The sequence below is a fragment of the Emydura macquarii genome, unplaced genomic scaffold (genome assembly GCF_026122565.2).
Source record: "Emydura macquarii macquarii isolate MOO-44397 ecotype Brisbane River unplaced genomic scaffold, CSIRO-AGI_Emac_v2 contig_2448, whole genome shotgun sequence".
Classification (NCBI taxonomy): Eukaryota; Metazoa; Chordata; order Testudines; family Chelidae; genus Emydura; species Emydura macquarii.
Genome location: NW_027132585.1, coordinates 63,292 through 79,448, shown reverse-complemented (window position 1 = coordinate 79,448; position 16,157 = coordinate 63,292). Strand labels below are relative to the sequence as shown.

Sequence of the window (16,157 nt, the reverse complement as noted above, 5' to 3'; positions counted from 1 at the left end):
CCTTGAAGCCCTTAAAAGGGATGTAGACATCAGATGGCCACCATTATAACTTTACATTGTTTTGTATTATTACTTTCTTGTGTTCTCTAGTTCAAGGGATCATTAATTCTGGGTTGAAAAAGAAATTCTGTGCTCACCATTTCTCTGTGTTTAGCAAGGAACTTATTACTTACTGAGGAGTCTATTTACCCTTGATTTTTTTTTTTTTTTTTTTTTTTTGATAAATCCAAGGTAAAATGCTTTTGGGTAAAAATGTATTGCAGGTGTTTTTTTTTAAACCCACTCTTTCAAATGAAAAAATATTTTTTATCATCATCTAATCTCTTTTTTTATTTGTTCTCAGTTTATTACTCACTGGGGTATAGTATAGCCAGCAGCTTTTACCTTTATTTTTTAAAAAAACTTCACATGCAAGAAGAGAAATGTACATCAAAACATATGCCTGTTCCTTTTAGGTATCTCATTGTTGAGATCTCTATATCCATTAAGGTTATAGATCTGAACAGAATTTGGATCTTTTATGGGACCATTCAGTTCTGTGAGAGTGGGAAAAAGAGAAGGCCTACAAAGAGTGTACTCCTTGTAAACATCAAGGAAAAGTGAATGCAAAATCTGATCGCTGTTAAACTAGAAGACTGGCTACATTTCTTCAAAGATTACTTTATGGAGGCTTCATGAAGTTACAACAAGCTATATAGCCTTGCATCTTTATTTATATAGATTTTCTAAGTAAATCTCTCTGCTATTCAAGTATTACATTAAGTTTTTGACAGAGAAATGTTTCAGGGCCTCTAAAAATCAATACAGTCCCAGGACAGCTTCAAAGCAGACTTAAGTAACATGGTTCTTCTAAGAGAGCTCTTATCTCAAGACAGAAGATGGCCTATTTTAAAAATCAGTGTCTCTAAAGTACTTTGAAGCAGGTTTACATGCTTGACATCAGGATACTCTGGCTACTTCATTCTACCATATTGGAAGGCCATAATCTTTAAATCACCTCTCAGTGGCAGGAAAAGAACACTGAGTAAAAACGGAATTATAATACACACAGCAAAAGGAGCCAATAGTGACCTTGTGTACAGGACTATAGCCTAACTTCAGGGTCACATTAATTTACTGCTAGAAAAATACAACTTTTATGTTTAAAAATAAGATCACAAAAAGCTAGCAGGCTAGTCAAAACCTCCTACTACCTTTGTATCCCAGCAGATTTGTATATTTAAAGACTGGTGATATTCTGTGTATAGCCCACAATGGAGTACAATACAATTATTTTTTTACCATCCTACATCATAATGTAGACATATAAAGGTAGTCGATCATGTGATAAAGATGAAACAAGTGTTTATGTGAAATCATAAGAGGCTTGTGGTCAAGGAGGATGTTAGGACAAAGTTTCAGAGGAATGAGGTCATGAAAACAGCCTTCAAAAATGTGGAAGGGATAAAAAAGTGGCAATGCCAGCTGAGAGGGGAGGAATGAGGAAAATGAGGGCAAAAAGGTAACATGAAGAAAGGCTTTCACAATTTTGAAAGGTAGGAGTGCATATTTTAATTGTAGAACCTTTGGCTAACTTCCTAGATAATGTGATAGATGACAAAGCAACATGTCTTTTACAGTGTAATTTCATTTTATTCTGAACTCCTTCGCAGGGTCTATACAGTAGAGATTTAGGACAGGTATTGAGGACTTTCTGTACTGTAACTTACTGTGTGTAAGACTTTATGATATTCCAGGTTGCATTATACAAATTATTAATGATAAAGAATTGTTTCTTATAATAAAGATATAACCTTAAGGCATATTCAGTAGAAGGCAAGACAATACATCTCTCCTATAGGAGTGTGCATGCATACTTGGGTCAGCACTTGCTAGGAAAGCCCTTAAACTTGCAAAATTTGAATTTGGAGACAATGGGACCTAGCAGAAAGACATTGCAGCTGCTAATTTGCAACTTGATGTACAGATATTGGACAGTTGGGGCAGGGCCCAAGCATAATCCTTTTTGGGCCCAGTACAAACTTTTAACACAGGACCCCTCCCACACACATACCCATGGGGGTTGCAGCCTGGGCCGGGCCACACAGGGCCTCCGGGACCCGGTAAAGTGTACCCTTCCCCTCCTCATGTGGGGGCCCTGAGTTGGGGACAAGTGGGCACAAATGGGAGCCTGCTACATGTTGAGGGATTGCCTGAAGCCTCTTTAGGAGATTGCATAGAAGAAGGGAAGCAGGGTGTAAAGAGCTTGATAGAGGATCAGAAGGAGGGATAATTGTGGAATGTTGAGAATCTGAGAGATTAGGAGCACTAAAAGAAAAGGCAAGTAAGAGCATAGTGAGCAGTGGAAAGAAAATAAGGTTGTGGAGGGGAAGGTGTCAGGGAGAACACAGTAAAGGAAGAGAAAAATGTTTGATTAAGATCATCTTCAGTTTAGCATCAAACATTTTAGTACTGATCCTAAGCAAATTGAACAAAACTTCTGAACCTTTCGAGTTTCATTTCAAGCTATCCCTTAGTCTTTTTTTATCCCTTTTATGAGGAATCACATTAGACTTTAGTTAAAAAGATATCTTTTGAAGAAATTTTACTACAAGGCGCCCATTTAGAGCACTCAAGAATGTGTCTATAGTAGGCAAAATTGCAAACAGCATAAAAAAATGTTCACACCCTTGGTGCGGGTTACTGAATAGTTTAATGGGCAGCATGACAGGACAAGAGAGCCAAAGTCAGGTGAAGAAAAACAATTCAGCATTAGGAATGTATATAAGTAAACATAACAGGAATGTCAACAGACAGAGTTTATTAAACTAAAGTTAAACCTCTTTACAGACAGGGTTTCTCAAAATTAATCAAAAGGGCTTCCTGCAGCCAAAGTTCAAATAAAGATTTAAAGGGATTCTCACAGCCAGAATTCATTCAAAGACATAGAAAGGGGCTTTTCACAACCAGCACTTCCCCCCACCACCTCACAGTGTATATAACCCTTTGATCACATAAAATATATTCAGAGAATTTCTGAATCTTATTCTCTTTACAAACCCTTGGGATTCATTAACCCACTTCATCTAAACCCAGTCACATTCCAACTTCTGTTTTGTGGCAGAGCTCATTGACAACAACAGGATGTTTATGAATAATCTCTTCTCCTGGGTTCTAGAATTAGATGCACCAGGAAACAATTGTTTAACGGGGTGAGAAATTGCTTCTTAAACCTCATGCTATTCTGACACATGACCATTTTATATATGAATAGTTTAAGTCATCCGTTACTACTCTTTTATTAGTCCTACTTGCTTATTTCATCTCCCTGAATATTGTGCACTCAGTATCTTTTTTTTTTTCTGATCAGGAGGCAGTTAGGACTACTCATATGCTTAAAGTTAAGCACTCACTTAAGAGCTTTGTTGGACTGGGCTCTAAGATTTTTACCCTCCATCACAAAAATTGTCTGGCAGAACCAGGAATTGATCACTGGTCTCTTAAATCCTAATCAAATGTCTGTATTCACTGACATTCTACTCACTCTCAGTATGAAGATCACTTTTACAAACGCCTCTGTGATTACTCTGTCAGTTCTCCACTTTGCCTGGAGCATCTTTCAGGGCCATAATGAGCCTTTTTTTTTTTTAAAACAACTCCATTGATTTCAATCTATTTTACAGATTTTTAATGCCAGAAGGAACCATTGTGATCATCTTGTCAAACCTCCTGCCCAACACAGCCCACAGAACTTCACCCAGTAGTTTCTGCATCCAGCTCATAATCTTATGGTTGAGCTTTGCCCCCTGCCTCTGCCTCCAGACAGAAAACCAGTCTGGACTTAAACACTTCAGGTAATGGAAACTGATGGCATGAGATGGGATAACCTTGAGACCACCATTTTTCATCTTGTTTATATAAGTTAACTCTGATTATCTGAATGGCTGGCAAGCTGATATTCAGAAAATGACAATGTCAATGACAATGTTCCCTGACTGACACGTGCATAGTCATTCAGAGCTTTCCCTTTTGATATCCCCACCCAATAAGGGAACATGTCTTTATGTTATAGTTTAAATGTGCTTTTAAATTTTAATGAAGTTTTCGAAAAGGGAGGTTTGACACTGGAGTCAGCTAATTATCATGAGTAGGGGATAAGAATCTGGATCTTAGATAGTAACTACTGATAGATTTACTGGAGGAAATTGCTTTCTCTTGCAGCAATACTTGAACTGCACCAGGTAAAACTGCACAGAACATATTTTTTTCTTAACCTAGTTTTTATATTTTTTAAACCCAGTTGCCACACAGGAGAAAACATAAACCTCATTGGTTCTGCATTATGTACACAATTTCTCATAACTCTATGGGGAGAATGATGGAATTAAAGATACTGTAAACTTTCCAAGCAGGATGTTGAGCTGATTAACCCTATTCTAAATGTAATGAGCTGAAATGATATTACCGCTTCCTGCATTCCTACTTGATTTATTTTACTGCACATTCATGAAATTAACAAAATGAAGACACGCTTCTCAAGTAGCAGCAATGAGGAAAACAGCCTCAATCTTCTCAGAAGAATTCCTGTTTTGGTATAGTCCTGCTAGCTGGTAAAAGATCAGGTGTGCACGCTGTTGTAACATGTCACAAATCCTGAAACCACGTCTAGTTTCTTTTTCTCTTTTTCATCCCCTGCTGTTGATGAGGTAATTCTTTTCTCAGTTCTACCAGTCCCATCCCAATGATTTCAGTGAGGGTTTTTGCATATGTGTAAGTGTGAGCAAAATTTCGTTCTCTATGTTGTACTGACATTGTTTCCCCAAGCCCTGATGATCTGGCAAGTAGATGGGCTCATATACTTTTTATTTTTTATTTGGCCAAATGTACATTTACCAAGGATGACAGAATATGTTTGTGCATGCTCATATAGATATAGTTTCATTCTTTCAACTAGACTGAGCAAAACTACTCAGTGAATTCTCAGAGGAAGCCTGTAATATATAAAATATCCCTGGAGGGAGGGAATAAATGCTATTTAAGATATTGAATTATTGGAATATAGCCAGTTATGCAATTGTTGTTGAGTTACATTTTTAGATGACTCATCAGATTTTCAGTTAATCTCTGTCTTGGGGCTCAAGGAGTCAGTTTGTTTTAGTACCCTGTACCCATGGGATGAGGGGTGGGGAAGGCATTTTTAAACAGTAGTGTTCTCTATCCCCTTGGAAATATTATACAGGCATTCTTCAACTGCATGTGTTTCAAGATGTGGTGTCATAGCTTGTACCAATGATTAATCTAGAAAGAGGAGTAAATTCTGTAATTCTTTTCCATGTTTTTTGCTTGAGGAAACAGACATTTATTTGGCCTGACTGTATCATGAAAAATGAGAGGGAGAGCAACATAAAAACTAGTACTTAGTTCTAACATTGCTAAGGAAAGTGGCCCCTAGAACCAATTTAAAGCAATTATGTTTGGGAAAAGTAAAGTCCGGCTGTAAAAATAATTTATTAAAACATTTGGAACATATACCTTAATCCTTGAGAACGCTTAATTCTTTGCTTGTGCCTTTTCCATTCTGACCAGTTGCTATTTTGCAATAATGCTTTGTCTTTATTTATGTGTCTACCGATTGTCTTTTAAGTCAAGCAATAGCTGCAAATCAAATAGCATCTTCTCATTCCCTGTCATATATATACCCAGCTCCTCAAGCACTAAACTAAACAGATCTGGCTTCACCAAAGTTGTTGTCAGCAATATCCTGCTTTCTGTGCCAATAAATTTACCCATTAGTGATGCAGATAATAGAATTGGTCTTTTGCTTTTCCTCCCCCCCGCCTTTTATTTTTAAGGCAACAGGCTGTATAAATAGACACTTATATAGTGTTAGACTTAACATGGAAAGAAATCAATCTAATCCATTCTTGTTATACATTTTGCAAGGGAATGAAAAATAAAGGACATTGACATCATTACTATAAGAAAGAGAAAGTAAAAAGCACAAATTGTTTACAAGAAAATGACTTGGTATTATTTAAAAAATTACTGATGTCCCCCACAAAATATGAAAGGCCTGTTAGCTAACTAAGGAGAGGCTGTAGATGCATGATTTTAAAGGCCAAGATAGGAGAGAGCCTTAAGATAGATTTCCATGGTTTCAAGTAAAATGCTTTCTGCTTTTAACAAGTGGAGGTAAAGGGAGTATTTTAACTGCTAATTACCTGCCCATAAAGTGCAAAGTGTTAGCACATCTTGTGTTGATGTCTCGGGAGGGCACAGGGAGTGCTTTGTCCTCACACACAAAACTTGCAGAGGCACAAAAGAACATGGGACCATCATGTCACTTTCAGTGCTATAACAGAGGGTCCAGTTAATGATGTTGTTCATCCTTCTTGGGGAGTGGTCAAGTCCCTGGCTTCTCTGTTAGTAGCATGCACAGAGAGAATACACTTATTTATTGTCTTTTACAGTGGCAGGAAAGAGTATTTTTCCAGCTCCACTCTACCTCATGGACCCCTGAGGTACCCTGAATTGACTCCAATTGTTGTTTGCTCCCTGCCACTGTTATTTACATTCATGAAGCTATAATTTTGTCCATAGTATGACACCAAACCAAAAACTTCTTTCCTTTTCTTATTCCCCACCTCCATTTCCAATTAAAAAAGAACAAATCCAAAACACCCCAACAACACTGGGTGTAACTTACAAATCTATCTATTTAGGTACTTACAGTATGGTGTCGGGACCTGTATATCTGAGCATGTCACAGTCTGATTGTAGAAAGGTGTAGTGGCCTTCTTCCAAGCCTGGGCCCGAGGAAGGGCCACATCCGTGGGGCTGGACAGTAAAAAAGGCAATCTAGTCTGCCCGGCAACCGAGGAGCCGGCCAGCAATAGGTCCCACCGGCCAGCCAATCCGGCAGCAGAGGAGCAGAGCCTCAGCCAGGGCTGTGAATACAAAAAGCAGGCCCCGCAGCTCAGTAGGGAGAGACCTGCTGCTGGAGGCAGACGTGCCGTCCCGCTGGCTGCAGCAAAGGCCCGAACCAAACTGAACCGAGCCGGGCCGGGCCGCTGGCCCAAGTGAACGTCTCCTGGACCAGAGGACCCGGGAATGGCCCAAGCAGCCAACCCCTAAGGGTTGGATAGGGCCTCCAGGCCTCCTAGACTGGCCTAGGCCTAGGCCTCTGGGCCCCAGTGACTGGGCTGAGCCTCCTGAGCCTGAGGGCTGGGAGACCCGCCCTCCGAGGCCAGCCCCGACCTGGGGGAGCTGCCTGAGGCTGAGCCATCCCCCGAGCCCTGTGACCTGGAAGAGCTGCCCCTCGCAGAGGAGCTCCCTGCCTTGCCACCTGTGGACGAGGAGGGACTGGCAGGCCTACCCCGGGCCATTTACCCCAGCGACCCCGAGAACATGGCTGACACAGGTACCTGGGGATACAGGGAAGAAGTGGCTCAGGGACAGCCATAGCCGTGGCTGAGACAGGGGCAAGCTCCATCGGCGTGTTGCGGCAGGAGCCATGCCGACTCAGTGGCAACACTTTTTGCCACTGCTAGGGCCATGGGTCTTTCCCCTTGTCCTCGTCACCCAGGGAGTGCTTGCCATCCCCTGATTTACTGACCAGAGAACACTGCTCGCCCGCCTTGCCTGCGGGCCGGGGCACCAGACTCATACCAGGTACTAACCTACCCCTTGTAGGAAGATGCAATGGCCTTCCTCTGAGCCTGGGCCCAAGGAAGGGCCACAACCGCAGGGCCCGACCGGACCCCATGTTACACTGATGGATTGATTCTCACAATACTCCTGTAGTGGTGGTGGTGGAGAATTATTATCCCCATTGTACAGATGGAGCACTGAGGCACAGAGAGAACAGATAATTTGCATAAGGACGTCTATGGTAGAATGGAGAATTAATCCCAGGTTTCTCAAGTCCAAAGTTAATGCCCTAACCTTGGACCATCTTCCTCTCACATATGACAATTCTTTCTCCAAAGGTAAGTGGGGAAGTGGGATACCGGGAAAAAGCACAAGGAGGAGGGAGGAGGGATCAACAGGGGAGGCTTCCTGATTCATACTGAGAAAGTGAGGCAATCGGCTAGTTATCTTAGGTGCCTGTACACCAACACAGAAGCCTGGGAAACAAGCAGGAAGAATTGGAAGTACTGGCACAGTCAAGGAACTCTGATCTGATTGGAATAACAGAGATTCATATGACTGGAACACAGTCATAGATGGGTATAAATTGTTCAGGAAGGACAGGCAGGGGAGAAAAGGTGGAACACTTGCACTGTATTTTAGAGACCAGTATGATTGCTCAGAGCTCCAGTATGAAACTGGAGAAAAGCCTGTTCAAAGTATCTGGGTTAAGTTTAGAGGTGAGAGCAAGAAGTGTGATGCTGTGGTGGGCGTCTGTTATAGACCACTAGACCAGGAAGATGAAGTAGACGAGTCTTTCTTCAGACAACTAACAGAGGTTTCCAGATCACAGGCCCTGGTTCTCATGGGGGACTTCAATCACCCTGCCATCTGCTGGGAGATCAATACAACAGATGGTCAACTTCAGGATCCTGACAAAAGGAAGGAAGGAGAGCAGCAGAATAGGGAACCTGGACTTGAGTAAAGAAGACTTTGACTCTCTCAAGGAGCTTGTGGGCAGGATCCCCAGGAGGCATATATGAGGGGGAAAGGAATCCAGGTGTGCTGGCTATATTTTAAAGAAACCTTATTGAGGGCGCAGGAACAAACCATCCCAATGTGCAGAAAGAAGAGCAAATATGGCAGGCGACCCAGCTTGGCTTAAGAGAAATCTTCAGTGAGCTTAAACAGAAAAAAGGAAGCTTACAAGAAGCTTGGAGAGATGACTAGGGAGGAGTATAAAATTATTGCTCTAACATGCATTGGTGAAATCAGGAAGGCCAAAGCATAATTGGAGTTGCAGCTAGCAAGGGACACGAAGGGTAACAAGAAGGGTTTCTACAGATATGTTAGCAACAAGAAAAAGGTCAGGGAAAGTGTGGGCACCTTACTGAATAGTGGAAGCAACCTAGTGACAGATGATGTAGAAAAAGCTGAAGTACTCAATGTTTGTTTTGCCTCTGTCTTCACAGACAAGGTCAGCTCCCAGACTACTGCACTGGGCAGCACAGTATGGGAAAGAGGTGAGCAGCCCTTATGGTGAAAGAACAGGATCCGACTATTTAGAAAAGTTGGACATACACAAATCCATGAGGTCAGATGCAATGCATCCGCAGGTCTGAGGGAGTTGGCCGATGTGCTTGCAGAGCCATTGGCCATTATCTTTGAAAACTTGTGACTATTGGGGGAGATACCGCAGTATTGGAAAAAGGCAAATATAGTGTCCATCTTTAAAAAACAGGAGATAGAGAATCTGGGGAACTACAGACCGGTCAGCCTCATCTCAGTCCCCAGAAAAATCATGGAGCTGGTCCTCAAGGTCCTCAAGGACCCTTTTGAAGCACTTGGAGGAGAGGGAGGTGATCAGGAACAGTCAACATGGATTCAACAAAGGCAAGTCATGCCTGACCAACCTGATTGCCTTCTATTATGAGATGACTGGCTCTGTGGATGTGGGGAAAGTGATGGATGTGATATACCTTGACTTTTAGCAAAGCTTTTGATAGTCTCCCACAGTATTCTTATCACCAAGTTAAAGACGTATGGGTTGGATGAATAGACTATAAGGTGGATAGGAAGCTGGCTAGATGATGAGGCTCAACGGGTAGTGATCAATGGCTCGTTGGCAGCCGGTATCAAGTGGAGTGCACCAGGGGTCGGTGCTGAGTCCAGTTTTGTTCAGCTTCTTCATTAATGATCTGGATGATGGGGTGGATTGCACCCTCAGCAAGTTTGAGGATGACACTAAACTGAGGGGGAGTAGTAGATACCCTGGAAGGTAGGGATACGATACAGAGTGACCTAGACAAATTGGAAGATTGGGCCAAAAGAAATCTGATGAGGTTCAATAAGGACAAGTGCAGAGTCCTGCACTTAAGATGGAAGAATCCCATGCACTGTTACAGTCTAGGGATTGACTGGCTAGGCAGCAGTTCTTCAGAAAAGGATCTGGAAGTTAGTGGACAAGAAGCTGGATATGAGTCAACATGGCATATTGGGCTGCATTAATAGGAGCATTGCCAGCATATCGAGGGAAGTGATTATTCCCCTCTATTTGGCATTGGTGAGGCCACATCTGGAGTACAGTATCCAGTTTTTGGCCCCTCACTACAGAAAGGATTTGGACAAACTGGAGAGATTCTAGCAGAGGGCAATGAAAATGATTAAAGGGCTCGGGCACATGATTTATGAGGAGAGGCTGAGGGAACTGGGTTTATTTAGTCTGCAGAAGAGAAGAGTGAGGCGGGATTTGATAGCAGCCTTCAACTATCTGAAAGGGGTTCCAAAGAGGATGGAGCTAGGCTGTTCTTAGTGGTGGCAAACGGTCTCAAGTTGCAATGCAGGAGGTCTAGGTTGAATATTAAGGAAAAAAATTCGCTAGGAGGGTGGTGAAGCATTGGAATGGGTTACCTAGGGAGATCTGCACCCTTAGAGGTTTTTAAGGTGTGGCTTGACAAATCCCTGGTTAGGATGATTTAATTGAGGTTGGTTCTGCTTTGAACAGGGGGTTGGACTAGATGACCTCCTGAGTTTCCTTCTAATCCTAATCTTCTATGATAGTATACTCATTTACGTGTATGTTTTATCATCATGTCCCTTTCCTTGTTTAGATTTTTAAGCCATCCAGGGTAGGGAATTTTCCCTGCATTTGTACAGCAGTCAGCACAATGATGGCCCAAACCTGATTTGGACCTGTGGGCACTATCATAATAAAATAATAAATAAATAAATAAATCTACAAGGTGTTTAAGTAGTATTTTGTGCTGTTACCTATCTTTTTAAAATTAATGCATTTCACCATCATCACTACTGATGCCAAACCCAGTACAGTATCATTGGATCAAATGGGAAAGGGAAGCACATAGGACATCTGTGATGTATATGAACTCTATTTAGTCTATTAGTACTATTCAGGACAGAATAACTGTCATAGGACCATGTCCCGCAACAAGAGCCAGAATGTGGAATCCTTAGACTCAGGCACAGCAGATATTTTATTGTTTGGGGGGACATGCAATAAAGAAGGGTATTAGACTTTTTAGAAGTAGTAGAAATAGGGATGTGATTCAAGAACATATGTAAATCAAAATTATGAACCAACTGGAGCCAGAGAGGAGAAGGGAAAAAAAAACTATAGAAGAAAAGTTAGTTCTATGGACACTCATGGGCAAGGATCTAAAATAAAGGTCTGCGTTCTCAGCAACCCCAATTCCAGCACCAGTGTTTATTGGATAAGCTTCATGATAGACCTGCAAGACTCCATGTATTTACAAAAAAGACGACCCACTCTCAAAATTATAAAAGCTGCAGCCATTGCTAAGACTCAGGAAACTCAGTTTTTTTAATGCAGAGGAAGGTAAAAGAAGTTCAAAATCCCAAAGAACTGCCCTTAGCTTCAGGCCCCACAACACAAGGAAGTAAGAGAGAAAAAAAAAAGAGGAGAAACTATGTTGTAGCAAGTTATTACGCACATGCAGCTGCAGCACAAGTTATGACAGACCTGTTGCTCATCAGGTTGTTAAAATAAGTAACAGTGACTGAATAAATTAAATAGAACGCTAATTAATGTAATAAACACATGCAAAAGAATATAATGAAACCACTCTCACCTACCCATGTGGAAATAAATCTTTTGTATTAAAAACCAGCCAAATGCAAATCAAGCAAGATCACTGAAACACTAACCGAAAAAGTTCATAACTAAAGGACCTTGCAAAGTGAAGCATTTAAAAGTTAGGAAATATCACAATAAAAGTTCACTGCACAACTTTAATTCAGCCTACTTGTGTATATGCATTATGATCCAGTTTAATTACATATCCACTTACTATTTTTTCCATAAGACTCCTCTCTCTTTCAGTACACAGGCTGAATGCTGCTCAGTGGACGCAACTTTTCAGTGTTTCCTCTTTAACCTTTTAATTCAATATGTAGCCCATGCCAATTTTACAGCACAGATTTTTATCTTTGATAAAGACTTGAGCTAAAGGTGCAACTGAGAGCAGTAGTAGGCTGTAATCCTCTACTCAGATCAATCGCTACAGGGAGACATGCAACCCACTGGTAATGTGCATTTCAACTATTTGATAGAGAAGCAGTAGAATGTTGGGAATCAGGATTCTGGGTTCTGGCAGGGGTGCATGGTCTGGTGTTTAGACCAGTGGATACAGACAGCATAGTCAATTATATAGGTTTGTGACATTGATTCCAAAAGGAAATGTAACTAGTGAATGAGACTTGGATCTAAAATATTGGAGACTTAAGTTCCAGTCAGATCTACCAGTGAGACCCTGACCAACTTCTCTGCTACCTCATCTGAAAAATGGGGAAGGAGGGATGCATATTTGCCTGACTCTTACGATTGGTGTTTCAAGCCTTGTTCAATAATAAGGGCTGTGAAAAGCACAAAAATGTTGACACCAGTCAGTGCAAGAGGTGTTGCCTGGGCTTCAGTGCAGTATGCTACCCTCTAAGCTAAATTATATTTTGACAGATGAAGACAAATAAGCTGGTTGGTACAGACAGCTCATTGTGGCTTGGCAACATTCCCACTGCAATTAGGAAGATGAAAAAATTAAGAAGAGTAGGGAAAGTTCTACTGGCACGTAAAAGTGCCACTTTTCTGTGATTTATAACTTTACCAAATCTCAACAGATTTTCCTGGGAAGAGCAAAATGCACCTGTATGACCTCAGGATTATCTCCTTGACAAACATCAACCACATACCCAAACCACTGAAGCTCTAAAGCTATTCAAAACATTAACACTGAAAAACTATGTGTTTCCCCATAATTTTATTCTCAGAATGGCTGTTTGTGTTCAAACATTCAAAAAGATTTCAACCTGAGGCACAGAGCAAGCATGGACAATTTCAGCCTGAATGGTTAAAATTATAGCAAATGAAAACACAGGCAATCTTAACTTTAGATGTTACTATGCATATCACTTAGTTCAAGGGACTTGGATAAGGGAGAGAGAAAAAGAGAAGAAATTGGCCAGCTATCTTTCTGGTTCCCATATCCTCCTGTAAGATAAAAATAATGACCATGCATTGCATATTCTGTAAAGTGAACTGATAGCTTATCTTGTCCTCTTGAGCAGTGACTCTCAACCTTTCCAGAGTACTGTACCCCTTTCAAGAGTGTGATTTGTCTTATGAACCCCAAGTTTCACCTCACTTAAAAACTACTTGCTTACAAAAATCAGACATAAAAATAAAAAAGTGTCATGGCACATTATTACTGAAACATTGCTTACTTTCTCATTTTATCTGTATGAAATTTTAGTTTGTACTGACTTTGCTAGTGTTTTTTATGTGGTTTATTGTAAAAGTAGGCAAATATCTTGATGACGATGTACCCCCTGGAAGTCCTCTGCGTACCCCCCGGGGAACTCGTACACCTGGTTGAGAACCTCTGCTCTTGAGTACTGTAATTTGTGCCTTGTACAGAGCTGATTACTGTCAGTACTTAAATTAATAAATAATAATAATTATTTTGGGCAGATACCTCATGAGTTCAGCCATCTGTTCAGTGTCAGCCAGATATATAAGGTCACAGAGAGTAGCACATATCAGTGACTCAAACTGATTTGACAAGGTGCTACTTGACGTGGAAACTAAACTTCTCTCCAAAAGTGTGGTGACTATAAAATTAGGGCTTGAAAAAACAATGCATCAATCACACTTAATAAATGGCTCTAGTCAAGCCAATGGCAGTGCCCTGACCCACAAATGACTTCAGGATGCCTGTTTCCTGTGCTACTGAAGACTGAGCAAGCAGGGTATGTAACACTTTTACTTAGTGACAGATGGAGTCTTTTGAGAAATCATTAATAGTTCACTAACAAGAAGCCACAATAGTTAATCCACTGCAATGGGAAGTTAAAAACGGTCTTTTAAGCAATAATAATTCTACAATGGAAGAGTGCATATTGCCAGTGTACAGACCTCTAGACAACATTATTGGCAGATATGAATTGTTTTCAGTCTTCACTATCCACAAATATAAATGGAGTGACTTTTTCCTTCATCTTGTCTTTCACTCTGTTGGACAACATCTGACAAAATTCTTTGAATTTATTATTAGCTCTCTCTCTCTCTCTATATATATATATACACACATGGATAAATGGAATATAACAAGAACTGCACATCTTCCTTGTCCATTCTCTTAGCGCGTGCGCTTGTGCGTGTGTGTGTGTGTAGCATAGCCAGGGTCTTATTTATAAGTTTGGCTACAGTTGGTTTTAAGGAATTTAGACATGGTGCCTTAACTCAGTTTAATTCCATGTGGATGAGACCCTAGCTTGCGTTGGTTTATCCATGAGATGTGTAGCTGTATTTACTCATGCACAAGAATGGTTCCATAGGCCATTTAAATGATTATTTGTATAATTTTTTAGGAAATATGGTATTGTGGTAAAGCCACTAGCCTGAGACTGCAGATTTGGGGTTAATTCTTATCTCAGTCACAAACTTCTTGTGTGATATTGGACAAGTCATTTAATTTCTCTGTGCCTCAGCTTTTATGACGTTGCTCTCCTAGACTTCCAGTTCAGCCTCAACTGTCCTGAAATCCCTATGACATTGTGACAGTATCAGGCCAGGTGCCAGTTCATGCCAAGGGCCCTAGGCCTCACTCAACACTGGACAAATGCATAGTCTGGCTCACCTGAGGATTAGTATTATTAAAATAGATATGAAAAGTTTATAAGAATGTGTTTAGTCTTGATGAAATGCATGTAGGATGCTGCATGTAGTAATCTCACTTTTAACATCTGTATCCCATGGTATAAGGTGTCCTCATTGTAAACCTCTGTAATTATGTAACTCACCAACAGGAAAGCAGCGCTAATAATGTAAAATGATGCATACAAGAGGACCCATTGAATCCAAATGAGCCATGAAAAGGAGGTGGGTGCAAACACTCGCCCACTCAATTTGAACTCTAGGGAAAGGGAATAAAAATCCATGACCAGAAGGAATTGTATCATTATGCTGCTTTGCATTTGAAAGGACAATATTTCTAAGCTAAGCAAGGAATCCCCAAGCTGCTTAATTTGAGTTAGTTCTAGAGGACATAGGAAGCTTGCATATCACAGCAGTTTTTATTACCTTTTGAAACCTAAGACTGTAACTCATTTGTGTGTGTTTCTTTTTCATAGTTAATACATCTTTAGTAGGTTTATTAAAGGATTGGCTACAAGCATTATCTTTGGTTTGGGATCTGAGGTGCAATTGACTGGTCCTTTGAGACTGGAAGTAACCTGAATATTGTTGTGATTTTGGGTGTAAGGGACCATCTATCACAAAAGCAAGTTTGCCTGGTTGGCAAGATAGACTGGGGTACCCCATGGGACTGTCTGTGACTCCACAGTTAGGCTGCTATAGTGCTTAAAGAATTTCACACTTGTTATTTGGTTGGTGAAATTAAAGTATAGAACTCACAACCAATTTGGAGTTTATGCCCTGCTTCTTGACAGTCTGCCCGGAGGCCGGCACTCACACTTGTGAACTTCTCCAGACAGCTAGACAGTCATGTTCCTCCCAGGCTGGGTAGCAAGACCCTAAGGAGCCCATTTCTCCTCTAGCTGCCAAAGTATAGGGGAAGGAGTACCTTCTTATGAACTGTCCTCTGTTCCCAACAGTCTCATCCCCATCTTCAGGGGGTTTTGATCCCATTCCTTGGCTGGCTTTCTTTCAGTCTGCTGCTGATACAGAGTAGTGCTCAACCTCTTTGGCAACCACACACTTCGACTTGGGTTGCAGCCTCTTATCCCAACTGTTGCTGGAACCAATTAACTGCAGCTGAGGAGATAGCTACTCTGTCCCTTAAAAGCTGCGCCAGAGTAGGTTTCTACGCTCCACCACATGGAAAAATTATTAGTTTCCTATCTCACAGGGATGTAATGAGATAAATTAATCAGAGATGCCACCCTGAGAAGGGGGCAAACACCTCTTCAAAAGAGCCTTAAAAGTGAAGAATGTGAAAAACCAATTATGCAGAGCAAAGTATAGAAGAGCAGAACAAAACCTCTAATTTCAGATG

The 16,157-nt window shown here is 41.0% G+C and overlaps 1 long non-coding RNA gene across 2 annotated transcripts in view; it reads right to left on the bottom strand.

The window, feature by feature from the left end:
• LOC137162639 (uncharacterized) overlaps positions 1-15,845 on the bottom strand; it is a 38,725-nt gene extending 22,880 nt beyond the window's left edge. For both annotated transcript variants that reach the window (XR_010922439.1, XR_010922438.1), the window contains exon 1: positions 15,726-15,845. This is a non-coding gene — a long non-coding RNA (uncharacterized lncRNA). The remainder of the gene's footprint in view (positions 1-15,725) is intronic.
• Positions 15,846-16,157: the final 312 nt, after the last annotated feature.